The following is an 11,779-nucleotide window of genomic DNA, read 5'->3' as shown; positions in this document are numbered from 1 at the left end:
TTTCATTGATCCAAAGTGGGAGTGAGCATTGCATCATATTGTAAAATTTGGCTATCTAGAGCCATCCCATATCATTTAATTGAAGTTGTAATCACTAGCTTACTGCTTTGCACTAAAAATGCAAAATTTCATGTGAGCTAGTTATTGGCCGACTGTTTTGGAGATCTTTAGAACTGTAAAATTTGGCTTTCAAGAGCCACTTGATCTCATCAAAGTTGTATTATTTCTAACTCTTGGCTTGTTTTAAATTCCATATTTCAATTGAGCTAGCAATGTATCAACTTTGAATCATAGATGAGAGGTTGTAAAATTGCAAATTTGCTTATGTAGAAGCATTTTATCTCTCATTGTTGATGTGCATGCATAGATTTGCTACTAAAGAGCACCATGTGCATAACCAAAGGCACTATTTTCCCCTAGGGTTTTTCCCTTTGGCATATTTGGGTATTTGAGACCCTAGCTTTAGGTTTTTCAGTAAAACTTTTTTGTGTGATTTTCTTGGATTTCACTAAATTGTCTTTTTGGAGCTTGTGTTTGCTAACACTTAGCTTCAAGAAGCTTGGTATTCAATAAAAGAATCAAGGGGTCTCTACACAAAGTAGATGCTATGGTCAAGGATGCTCAAAAGAGCATGAATACGTGAAATCCATCCATGATATTGCTCTTTTGTTGGCCTGCCCAAAGGGCAAAGGCTGTAGAGATATCTGCCTTCTCTTTTTGCTGACTAAAATTGAAAAAAAGTTGAGTTGTATTTTCAAACATTTTTCCATAGGCAAAAAATGCTGGTTGGATGGAATAAGATAGTGGGCAGTCATTTAAATGAAGAGAGTGTAAATTTAATGCTGGACATGTCTTGAGACAAGTGAGAGATGATACTCCATAATCACCCATAGGAAAGAGATGCTCTAAAAGCGTTGATTGAAAATTTGAATAAATTAAGATATTGAAACTTGATTTTGAAAAAAAAGAAAAGCTCCCTTCGAGATGGTGAGTTTCTTGGAAGGCGTTCTGGTCATCATGAATATAGGTTGCAATTGACTCTTTGCAGATTTTTTTGTTGGCTCTCTCGGAGGCTAGCGTTGGAAGAGCGATGATGGTAGCGTTGTAGTCTATCTTTGGAGCCCAAGACAGAAGTCATTGCTACGATTGCTCTCTCTCTCTCTCTCTCATTGGGCACCGTGGGCACCAGATATTGTCAGACTATGAAGCTGAGTGTCATTCTGAACCACGTTCTTTTCTGCACCACGGAATTCATCACCAGGCTCTGCATCATCACCCATGGGATTTGTCATCAAGGAAAATTTCCGTAGGGATTCCTTGGAACATGGAAGAAGAGGCGCGAGACAGGGCTATTTCAGAGGCAAGGGTAGGGGGTCGCACCTGAGGAGGAGTTGCAGTTGCTGAGGCGGGAGTAGACGGGGGAGACCTACGAGGTGCCAAGCTGTCACAAGGGAGGAAACGAGCATGAGACACAGCCGAGAGGGGCAGCAGATGAAGCGTAGCTCTTGGTGAATGTAGTCTCTCTCTCTCTCTCTCTCTCTCTCTCTCTCTCTCTCTCTCTCTCTCTCTCTCTCTCTCTCTCTCTCTCTCTCTCTCTCTCTCCCTCCCTCCCTCCCTGGAGAAGAAGAATCGCCTCTCTTTGGCTTATTTCTTTCTTATTGCTACAGTTGCGTCTCACGTACATAGTCTGAGAGAGGGAATATGGGCTTGCAAAGGGATATTGTTGTCTGTGTCTATTTGTTTTGCTATCATGTGGGCCTATTGTTACTCACAGGCGCAGGCGGCAGATATAACACGGGAGGAGGGTGGCAGGTTCTGCGTGAGAGATGAGGGGTTGAGAAGGGACATTGTTTTTTAATTGTGTGGGTTCGCTAGTCCGAGGAGCAGCCACTCGCACTAGCTTGGCTCATAGCCGAATACCCCATTGGGGGACTTCAACCGTTGCTCAAGTGACTAGATAAATCGTTTGGAATTGCAGTAGATTCCATGTAATGTAGATTCCATGTAATGTAATGAAAGGGGACCGAGTAGCATTGTGTGTGATGCACACCTGTTCAATGCAGGGTGTGTGCGCTGAAGAACCTGAAGTGTGCGCGAGAGACAGGGTGAAAATCGGGCGGGTCCGAGAGAGAGAGAGAGAGAGAGAGAGAGAGAGAGAGAGAGAGAGAGAGAGAGAGAGAGAGAGAGAGAGAGAGAGAGAGAGAGAGAGAGAGAGAGAGAGAGAGAGAGAGATGGGGGGGGGGGGGGGTTGTCTGTGCGCTCACCTGGTGTGTGTCTGTGACAAAACTTTGCCAAGAAGTACCGGCTGTTGTACACGTTGTTGAGAGACGCTCTACCGCAAGGTTGGACTCTTTAATGGAGGTTCTATCTAGGGGTTCTGTACTGGGTCGTGACATGGAAGAAGTGATGGCAATACCTGCAGTCAAAGAAAGAGAAGCTGAACCATTAATTACAGAGTTGTTGACTGGCCCGTCCGCATCACAGGAAAATATGGAAATGTTCATCAAGAAGCAACAGATGTAGCCACACATCAGCAGGAAAACCGGGAGTCTGAATTTGAATCTGAAAAGCCTAAGGAGCTCAAATGGATAACATCACTCGGATATCTTGGTAGTCCCACCCTCAACTGTGCGCAGGAAAGGTGGAAACACATGAACTGAGAGCATCCTCTGTTCGTCATGTGTATGCAAAATCCCTCAGGGGTGACGAGCAGAATAGAGAGAAGGAGGAGCTGAGAAGAGCCGACAAGCGGTGTAAGAGATACGGAGTGAGCGTTGACGAGCAAGAAGTGTTGATTACTGAGCTGCAAAATCAACCACTCGCACTGACTTGGCTCACAGCGAATACCCCATTGGGGTCGACCTCAACCATTGCTCAAGTGATTTATCATTGGATAAATCGCTTGGAATCAAAGAACCTGAAGTGTGTGCGCACTTTACAGTGCCTGACAGAGAACGGCAGGCGGAGACAAGAACAGTGGTAGTGTGTGTGTGAGAAGAATGAGGATAGAGAGGAGAAGGTGGAGACATAGGGGGAGTATATGTGGTTGTATGTTGCTCGAGATGGACAAGGTGAGTGAGTATATTGAGGAGGCCAAGGTAGGCATCGAGGGCAATGGACACGAAAAGGGGTCTTGTGAATTACGATGCTACTGATAGGCCCAAGGTGGGTGTGAAGCAAGGCACAAGCAAGGCATAGCATGATAGGAAGGAGACAAAGATTGGTGCACAAGAGTGCTACTCGAAGGAGCATGCAAACGGAGATGGAGATGAGTGTGCACGACAATGCTATTGGGAGCTAAATGTGGAGAGATATCTGAAGATTCCTCCTAATGAAAGCAAAAGCGAGTGATGGGCTTCAGATAGTCTCTCTCTCTCTCTCTCTCTCTCTCTCTCTCTCTCTCTCTCTCTCTCTCTCTCTCTCGTAGGTGAATTGGGCAGTTCGTGGATGTATGATGCTAGGCAGGTAGTGATCGAGTGAAGGCAGGCATGCAAGGAGTAGGCATGATGAGGCCAGTGGGAGCACCCTGCAGTTGAAGGGGGATGGGGTTTTTTGAGGGATTGTCTGCATCTTGCATTGGAAAAAATAAGGCATGGGATGAGGGCTTCTTTCCATTGCGTGCGGTCAAAGCAAAGGAGGGTGCAACCATGACGCGGTGTTGTTTTGTGTGTAACCGTGACGAGGGGGTTGGGAGCACCTTGCAGGTGAAGGGGATGTACTGCAGGCGGAGCCTCGAGGAGGTGGTGTGAGTGTGACGAGGGCCGTTGGAACATCTGTAGAATTAAGTTTTGAGGCTTGCCAAAGGGATGGAATATGATCACAAGCTCCCTTCAAAGCCTACCTACCTTAGTCTCCTCCTGTGGAGACAACGCATTTGTATTGACCTCCACCTTCAACAAAACGCGGGCACCGGTCACACACACCACATACCTACCTCCCCACCAAGGGCCTGCGTGTATGCTCAATATTTCGGGATCCGGCCTCATGCCCAATGCTATCACCTCTTTGCCTTCTCTTTTCCAGCACTTTCATGTGTGAATTTGAGTGCACACTCTCTACAAATGCAGGACTTGCAACTGGCCTATATTCGTCGCAAAGCCTTCACGACTTGTACCGCACTCCATATGCATTCACGCATTGCATAACGTCTTTGGCCCCATTAGTCCCGCCCTCCATTGTGGCATATTCTGTGTAGCACAATGAAGATGCTTCCTTACTGGGGTAGCATCCTCCACCTTGGTTTTCTTAGGCTTGGGGTTGAAGTGTTTGGTAGAAGGTTTCTTTGCCTTACTGAAGGAGGAGTTTTTCACTTTCATGGAAGAATTCTTCATTCTCTGATTGCTATGTATGCGTACAAAGTCTCCATCTTGACATCGCCGTCATCATCGAAGTCATAGTATGTGTTGTACATATTGGACTCAGATGTATTCCAGAATCAAACAGCAGTGCGGTAGCGTTCCTTACTGAAGGAGGGTTTTTTCACTTCATCGAAGAATTCTTCATTCTCTGATTGCTATGTATGCGTACAAAGTCTCCATCTTGACATCGCCGTCATCATCGAAGTCATAGTATGTGTTGTACATATTGGACTCAGATGTATTCCAGAATCAAACAGCAGTGCGGTAGCGTTTGCTATGCCCACGATCAGGAACAGGAGACATGTCAAGACTGAAGCTGACGGATGCGCAATGCTTTCCTCTTGAAAAAGTGTTGCATTCTAGCACACAAACAGGGCTTGTGGTTCGAAAAGACTTGTCGCTGCTCCGGCGGCGGTGTTCGCCCTTGTCATCACCACCTAAGCTGCCATGAGTGCCCCAGCCAAGGCAGGTAGGAGCATCACCAGAGGAGAAGGACTCCTCTACAAAATTGGAGAGCCATTCAAGCTCTGCCACATCATCACACTGGACAAAACCCAACAAGAGACAGCCAAGTTAGTATTGCCCAAATATTGCAAACTAAATTTCCAAGGACAATCCAGCCATAAGCTTAAAAATCATTGCCAGAATTTCCATTAAGTTTTTATTAAGAAAACCTTCTTTTCAGCTTTTGTAATTAGTGAAAATTAAATGGTGATTGTCAGAAAAACTTTGTTAGTGAAGAGAGTATACAGGAACACAGAGCGAGTCGGAGTCGAAATCGCACGGTTGCGATAGCTTTCTATCAACGGCAGATAAGAGAAGTGGGTCAATCCTAAGCTCACAGGAGGTGGCATTTCTAAGGCAGGGCTCAATGGAGCCACCTATGTCCTCATTTGAATTCAAGAGGTCGTCGATCGCCAAGAAATCAGAGTGCTTGATATCTGCTGCTATTTGCGCTGCATTGGACTTGCCGGTGGGCTTAGCAAGTGAGGGCGCATAACCACCATGAGCGGGTGGCAGAGGACAATGTCCATTTCGAGGCCAAAATAGGAAGAGGAAGGATGAGAGAGGGGGCTATGGAAGAGATGGTGTGATTGATAGCCTTCATGTGTGTGTGTGTGTGTGAGTGTGAGTGTGTGTGTGTGTGTGTGTGTGTGTGTGTGTGTGAGAGAGAGAGAGAGAGAGAGAGAGAGAGAGAGAGAGAGAGAGAGAGAGAGAGAGAGAGAGAGAGAGAGAAGCTATCAGCACAAAGGATTGCTTCTATTGACTCCTATCAATGGGGAAGTTTCTTATTGATGAATTAGAGAGAGAGAGAGAGAGAGAGAGAGAGAGAGAGAGAGAGAGTAGACACGGTGCAACATGGATATATTTAAATTAAGATTGTATACTTAAATATAAATATCTCAAGCTTAGAAGGTAGTTAATGGATTAATTAAGTACTTCAAAAATCATGAAAAGAGACATGCTCTGTCATAAACATGGATATAAGTATGAACTCAGTGATTATCATGTCTAGTTTAATAATAATGCTTGTTATTTACATAGAAGTTTAAATATAGTGTTTGTATCTTAGATAATTTGAAGAGATTATGATGACACGGTTTTTTATTATTAAATACACTTTTTCTTTATATTATATCTACTTGAAAGTGCAGGCCTTGTGATTTGATCACTTGTTCATCTCTCCATTCTCTATGGTTGGATTAAGTGAATTTGCTTCTACGCTATGGTGATTTTCATTTTCAAAAGCTAGGCATACATGAAAGTTTCAACACTTTGCTTTGTGAATATTAAACGCATTAAAAATGTTAAGCCATCGTGCGTGAAGGTAAATCACTCACCGGAAACCAAAATTTTCACAGTCAAAAACCAGGGGCAACTTTAGGGGCCTCGGGGGCGGAAGCCCCTTCCGCCCCCGAGACTTTTTTTTCCCCTCACCAGAATCTTCCTTTTCATCGGAATATTATGGTTGGACGGTGGTCGAAAAGTGGTCGAAAAACAACCGTCGGTTGGCCGGTGGCCGATAGTCAATGGCTGATGGGCCGGTGGCCGGAAGTCAATGGCCGGTGGCCGAATTCAAAAGCGGACTTTTCTTCTCAAGGGCAGCCACACATGGGCGGATTGGAGGGTCCGATTTGGACTTATTCACACAAGGGCGGCTACACATGGCTGCCTCTCATAAGAGAGGGCAGCCCTTTTGGCCTATAAAAGGAGGCCATTTCTACACACATTTCATAGTGTGAAGTTGATGCAACAAGGTGAGTGTGAGGTGGTGAGAGTGAAGCAAGGTGGGAGCTCCATTAAGGGTATAATCCCTTTGTAAAATACTTCTTGTTTTGAAGTACTAAATCCATTGAGTGGCTGCTTTCCCATTGGACATAGCCCACATTGGGTGAACCACGTATATCATGTGTAATCTCTCTCTCTCTCTCTACTCTATAATCTCGTGTATGTAAATCTGTCTCTCTCCAGTAAGTAATCTACTCAATTATCTATTTAGCTACGTCTTATTTCCTAACAACTGGTATCAAAGCAAGGTTTTCTCGTAGCTAAATTATCTCAAGGAAAGGATTCGTTGAATTGAGTGGGAGTTATGGCGGAGGAAGGGAAGCTCAAGATTGAGAAGTTCAACGGCAAAAACTACCAACATTGGAAGATACAGATTGAATCTCTACCAGAAGGACCTCTATTTGCCACTAGGCGGTCTTGGGAAGAAGCCCGCAACAATGGCAGATGAAGCATGGATTGTCCTTGATCGAAAGGCACTGGGAACAATCCGGTTAAGCTTGGCGTCAACGGTGGCCTTCAATGTTTTGGAGATGAAGACCACGGAGGACTTGATGAAGTCACTTGACGACTTCTACGAGAAACCATCGGCATCCAATAAGGTGTTTCTTATGAAGCGCTTGTTCAATCTAAAGATGGCAGAGAATGGTTCAGTTGCAGAACACCTAAATGACTTTAACACAAACATAAGTCAACATCGATCGATGAAAATCAATTTCGATGACGAAGTGCGAGCTCTCCTTATACTATCATCTCTACCGGATAGTTGGGACAGCCTTGTGATGGCTGTAAGTAATTCTATCTCTGGTACAAATACTCTTAAGTTTGATGATGTTGTGGGTGTTCTCCTAAGCGAGGAAATACGAAGGAGAAGCACAGGAGAATCATCAAGTGCTGCATTGTCAGTGGAAACAAGAGGAAGGCCCATGGAGAGGTTCAAAAACCAAAAGGGTCGTGATCGCTCAAGACTGAGCAAGTCACGCACAAAGTCAGTTCTTGAATGTTGGAACTGCGGCAAGAAGGGCCACGTCAAGAAGGATTGCTGGTCCAAGAAGAAGAAGGAGACTGAGTCTCAAGACAACAAGCCAACATCGGAGGCCAATGTGATAGGTAAAGTAGACCAAGATGCTCTAATTCTCTCATTAGACAATGTGTCTAATTCCTGGATAGTCGATTTCGGGGCTTCATTTCATGCGACACCACACAAGCAACATTTCCAAGACTACACCAAAGGTAATTTTGGGTATGTATACTTGGGAGATGATGAAGCTTGTGAGATTGTCGGCAAAGGTACAGTTTCTGTCAAAACTGCTAACGGAAATGAATGGAAGCTTAAAGATGTTAGGCATGTTCCTTCTCTTCGTAAAAATTTGATCTCTACAGGACAATTGGACGATGAAGGTCACAACATTGCATTCAGAAACAAACGATGGAAGATCTCAAAGGGATCTTTGGTGGTTGCCAAGGGAGAAAAGGTCGGTACACTTTACTTGTGTACTGTTAGCACGCAACCTTCAGCTTGTGAAACAACTACAGAAGTTGACACTGCAGTGTGGCACTACCGACTTGGGCATATGAGTGCCAAAGGAATGCAAATCCTTCAAACAAAGAAGCTTCTACCAGGTTTGAAAGAGTGGACTTAGAGTTCTGTGAATATTGTGTTTATGGTAAACAAAAGAGGGTGAAATTTCAAAAATCAGGAAATGAAAGAAAAAAAAAAACTTGAGTTGGTTCATTCTGATGTTTGGGGTCCTGCAAGTACACCATCACTTGGTGGCTCATTGTACTACGTAACATTCATAGACAATGCGACTAGAAAAACATGGGTTTATGTCATGAAGAATAAATCCGATGTATTTTCTATATTTCAAAGGTGGAAAGCCTTTGTGGAGAATGAAACAGGTACCAAGGTTAAATGCCTCAGATCCGACAATGGAGGCGAATATTGCAACCAAGCTTTTTAAAGATTTTGTGCTAGCAATGGTATTCGGAGGCAAGGGACAACCCCCAGAAAACCTCAACAAAATGGGATTGCGGAAAGGATGAACAGGACAATCATGGAGCGAGCACGAAGCATGTGAATACATGCAGGCCTACCGCTTGAGCTTTGGGCGGAAGCTGTAAGTACGTCTGTGTACTTAATCAATCGGTCACCCTCAACGGCATTAGATGGGGGAGTTCCAAAAGAGGCATGGACAGGTAAACCGGTGAATTATGCATTTCTCAAAGTGTTTGGGTGTGAGGCTTTCATGCACATAGATAGAAGACTAATATCAAAGCTAGATGCAAAGTCCAAAAAATGTTTCTTCATTGGCTATGGAGAAGGTGACTTTGGGTATCGCCTATGGAATCCTGAAGATGGTAAAATCTTAAGGAGTAGCGATGTAATTTTTAACGAACAAAATATATACAAAGATTACATGGAAAGAAATCAAGCAAAAGAAACAGGTGATGAGTACATGGAGCTTGAGGACTGTGAAGACTCAAGGACTGCAAACGGCGACAATGTGCAACAACGTCAACTAAATGAGGAGCCTCAACCTATTCCCCGAAGATCTACAAGAGCAAGTAGACCTCCAGAAATATTTGTTCCTTCCTTCAACCATCTCTTGATCTCAGATTCTGGAGAGCCGGAATCATATGAAGAAGCTATGCAATATGAATCCAAAGAAGAATGGACGAAGAGCATGCAAGTGGAGATGGACTCACTACATCGCAACCAAACATGGGAGTTGGTTGAGTTGCCTAAAGGTAAGCGGGCACTTCAAAACAAATGGGTGTACAAGGTGAAGGAAGAAGAAGGTGGGAAGAAAAGGTACAAGTCTAGGCTTGTGGTAAAAGGGTTTTCTCAAAAGAAAGGTATTGACTTCAATGAAATATATTTTCTCCTGTTGTAAAAATGAACTCAATTAGGATTGTCTTAAGCCTTGTGGCTACTCATGATCTAAATCTCGAGCAAATGGATGTAAATATGGCATGCCCTCATGGTGACTTAGAGGAGGAAATCTACATGCTTCAACCAAAGGGGTATGAAGTAAAAGGTAAGGAGAAAATGGTTTGCAGATTAAAGAAGAGCTTGTATGGTTTAAAACAAGCATAAAGACAATGGTACTTGAAGTTTGATCGATGGATGTTGGATCATGGACTCACAAGATGCAACTCGGATCAGTGCGTCTACACGAAGAATTTGGGAGATGGGAAATTCATCATCCTAATGTTGTATGTTGATGACATGTTGATTGCAAGTGCTAACATGCAGGACATCAAAGACCTAAAAGAGGAGCTGTCTAAATCTTTTTCAATGAAAGATTTAGGTGCTGCAAAGAGGATACTTGGTATGAAAATATCAAGGGACAGGACAAAGAAGACATTAAAGCTATCTCAAGCAGATTACATCAAGAAGGTTCTAGAAAGGTTTGCAATGCAAAATGCAAAACTAGTTTCTAAACCTTTGGCTGGTCATTTTAAACTAACGAAGGATATGTGTCCAAAGACACAAGAGGAGATAGCCTATATGTCTAAAGTTCCATATGCTGCAGCGATAGGTTCTTTAATGTATGCTATGGTCTGAACAAGGCCAGACATTGCACATGCAGTGGGAGTTGTGAGTAGGTTCATGGACAACCCAGGTAAAGAGCATTGGCAAGCTGTGAAGTGGATACTTAGGTATCTAAAAGGGACAACAATAAATGCTTTGTATTTTGGAGGAACTGATATTTTTCTAGAAGGGTATGCTGATGCAGATATGGCAGGTGACAAAGATACTCGAAGGAGCACTACTGGCTATGTGTTCACGATTGGAGGCACAACAGTAAGCTGGGCTTCAAATCTGCAAAAAGTGGTCTCACTTTCTACCGCGGAAGCAGAGTATGTAGCAATGATGGAGGCAAGCAAAGAAATTCTGTGGCTTCGCAAATTCTTAGAAGAGCTTGGATTCAAACATGACAATTGTGTCTTGTACAGTGATATCCAAAGCGCTATCCATCTTGTGAAGAACTCAGCCTTTCATTCAAGGACAAAGCACATTGAGGTGAGATATCACTTCATACGCACTCTTTTGGAAGAGGGACAGCTAAAGCAAGGAAAGGTGCATACAAGTGAAAATCCTGCAGACATGTTTACAAAGGTGGTCAACAAGGAGAAGTTGAGCTTTTGCTCATCTTCAATCGGTATTCAAGGATCATAAGCCAGGATGGAAAGCAGTCATAGGTTTGGTTTGGAGATCAGTCTCCAAGTGCGAGATTGTTAAGTATGGAGCCGGATTTACCCTTGTAATTTTCTGTGGTAAAAGCGCACATTTGTAAGGCTCCCATTATGAGGATAATCCATCGTGTATGAAGGTAAATTACTCACCGAAAACCAAAATTTTCACAGTAAAAAACCAGGGGCAACTTTAGGGGATATTATGGCCGGACGGCGGCCGAAAAGTGGTCGGAAAACAACCGTCGGTTGGCCGGTGGCCGGTGGCCGGTGGTCGGAAGTCAATGGCCGGTGGCCGGTGGCCAAATTCAAAAGTGGACTTGTCTTCTCAAGGGCGGCCACACATGGGTGGATTGGAGGGTCTGATTTGGACTTATTCACACAAGGGCAGCTACACATGGCTGCCTCTCATAAGAGAGGGTAGCCCTTTTGGCCTATAAAAGGAGGCCATTTCTACTCACATTTCATAGTGTGAAGTTGATGCAACAAGGTGAGTGTGAGGTGGTGAGAGTAAAGCAAGGTGGGAGCTCCATTAAGGGTATAATCCCTTTGTAAACTACTTCTTGTTTTGAAGTACTAAAGCCATTGAGTGGTTGATTTCCCGTTGGACGTAGCCCACATTGGGTGAACCACGTATATCGTGTGTACTCTCTCTCTCTCTACTCTATAATCTCGTGTATGTAAATCTGTCTCTCTCCATTAAGTAATCTACTCAATTATCTATTTAGCTACGTCTTATTTCCTAACAAAAAAATTGGTTTTATGTGTGATAATCATAGGTAATTGGCCTTGACCTTAGGTTAATGCATGATCATTTCTTGTTGGTCCTAGACTCTTATTGACTATCTTAATACTCCACTCACTTCTAGAATGACCTAGGGCTATGATTAGGCTTTAGTCCCTTAGTCCATTTTCCATAAACATCTCATGATGGA

The 11,779-nt window shown here is 43.8% G+C and overlaps 1 pseudogene; it reads right to left on the bottom strand.

Moving 5' to 3' along the window:
- Positions 1-3,830: 3,830 nt before the first annotated feature.
- LOC147435489 (GATA transcription factor 9-like) lies at positions 3,831-6,314 on the bottom strand (annotated as a pseudogene).
- Between the last annotated feature and the right edge of the window lie 5,465 nt (positions 6,315-11,779).

The sequence above is a fragment of the Adiantum capillus-veneris genome, chromosome 18 (genome assembly GCF_014529385.1).
Source record: "Adiantum capillus-veneris isolate H3 chromosome 18, ASM1452938v2, whole genome shotgun sequence".
NCBI lineage: Eukaryota > Viridiplantae > Streptophyta > Polypodiopsida > Polypodiales > Pteridaceae > Adiantum > Adiantum capillus-veneris.
Note: the sequence above shows the minus strand (reverse complement) of the source record. Positions and strands in the feature narration are given on the sequence as shown.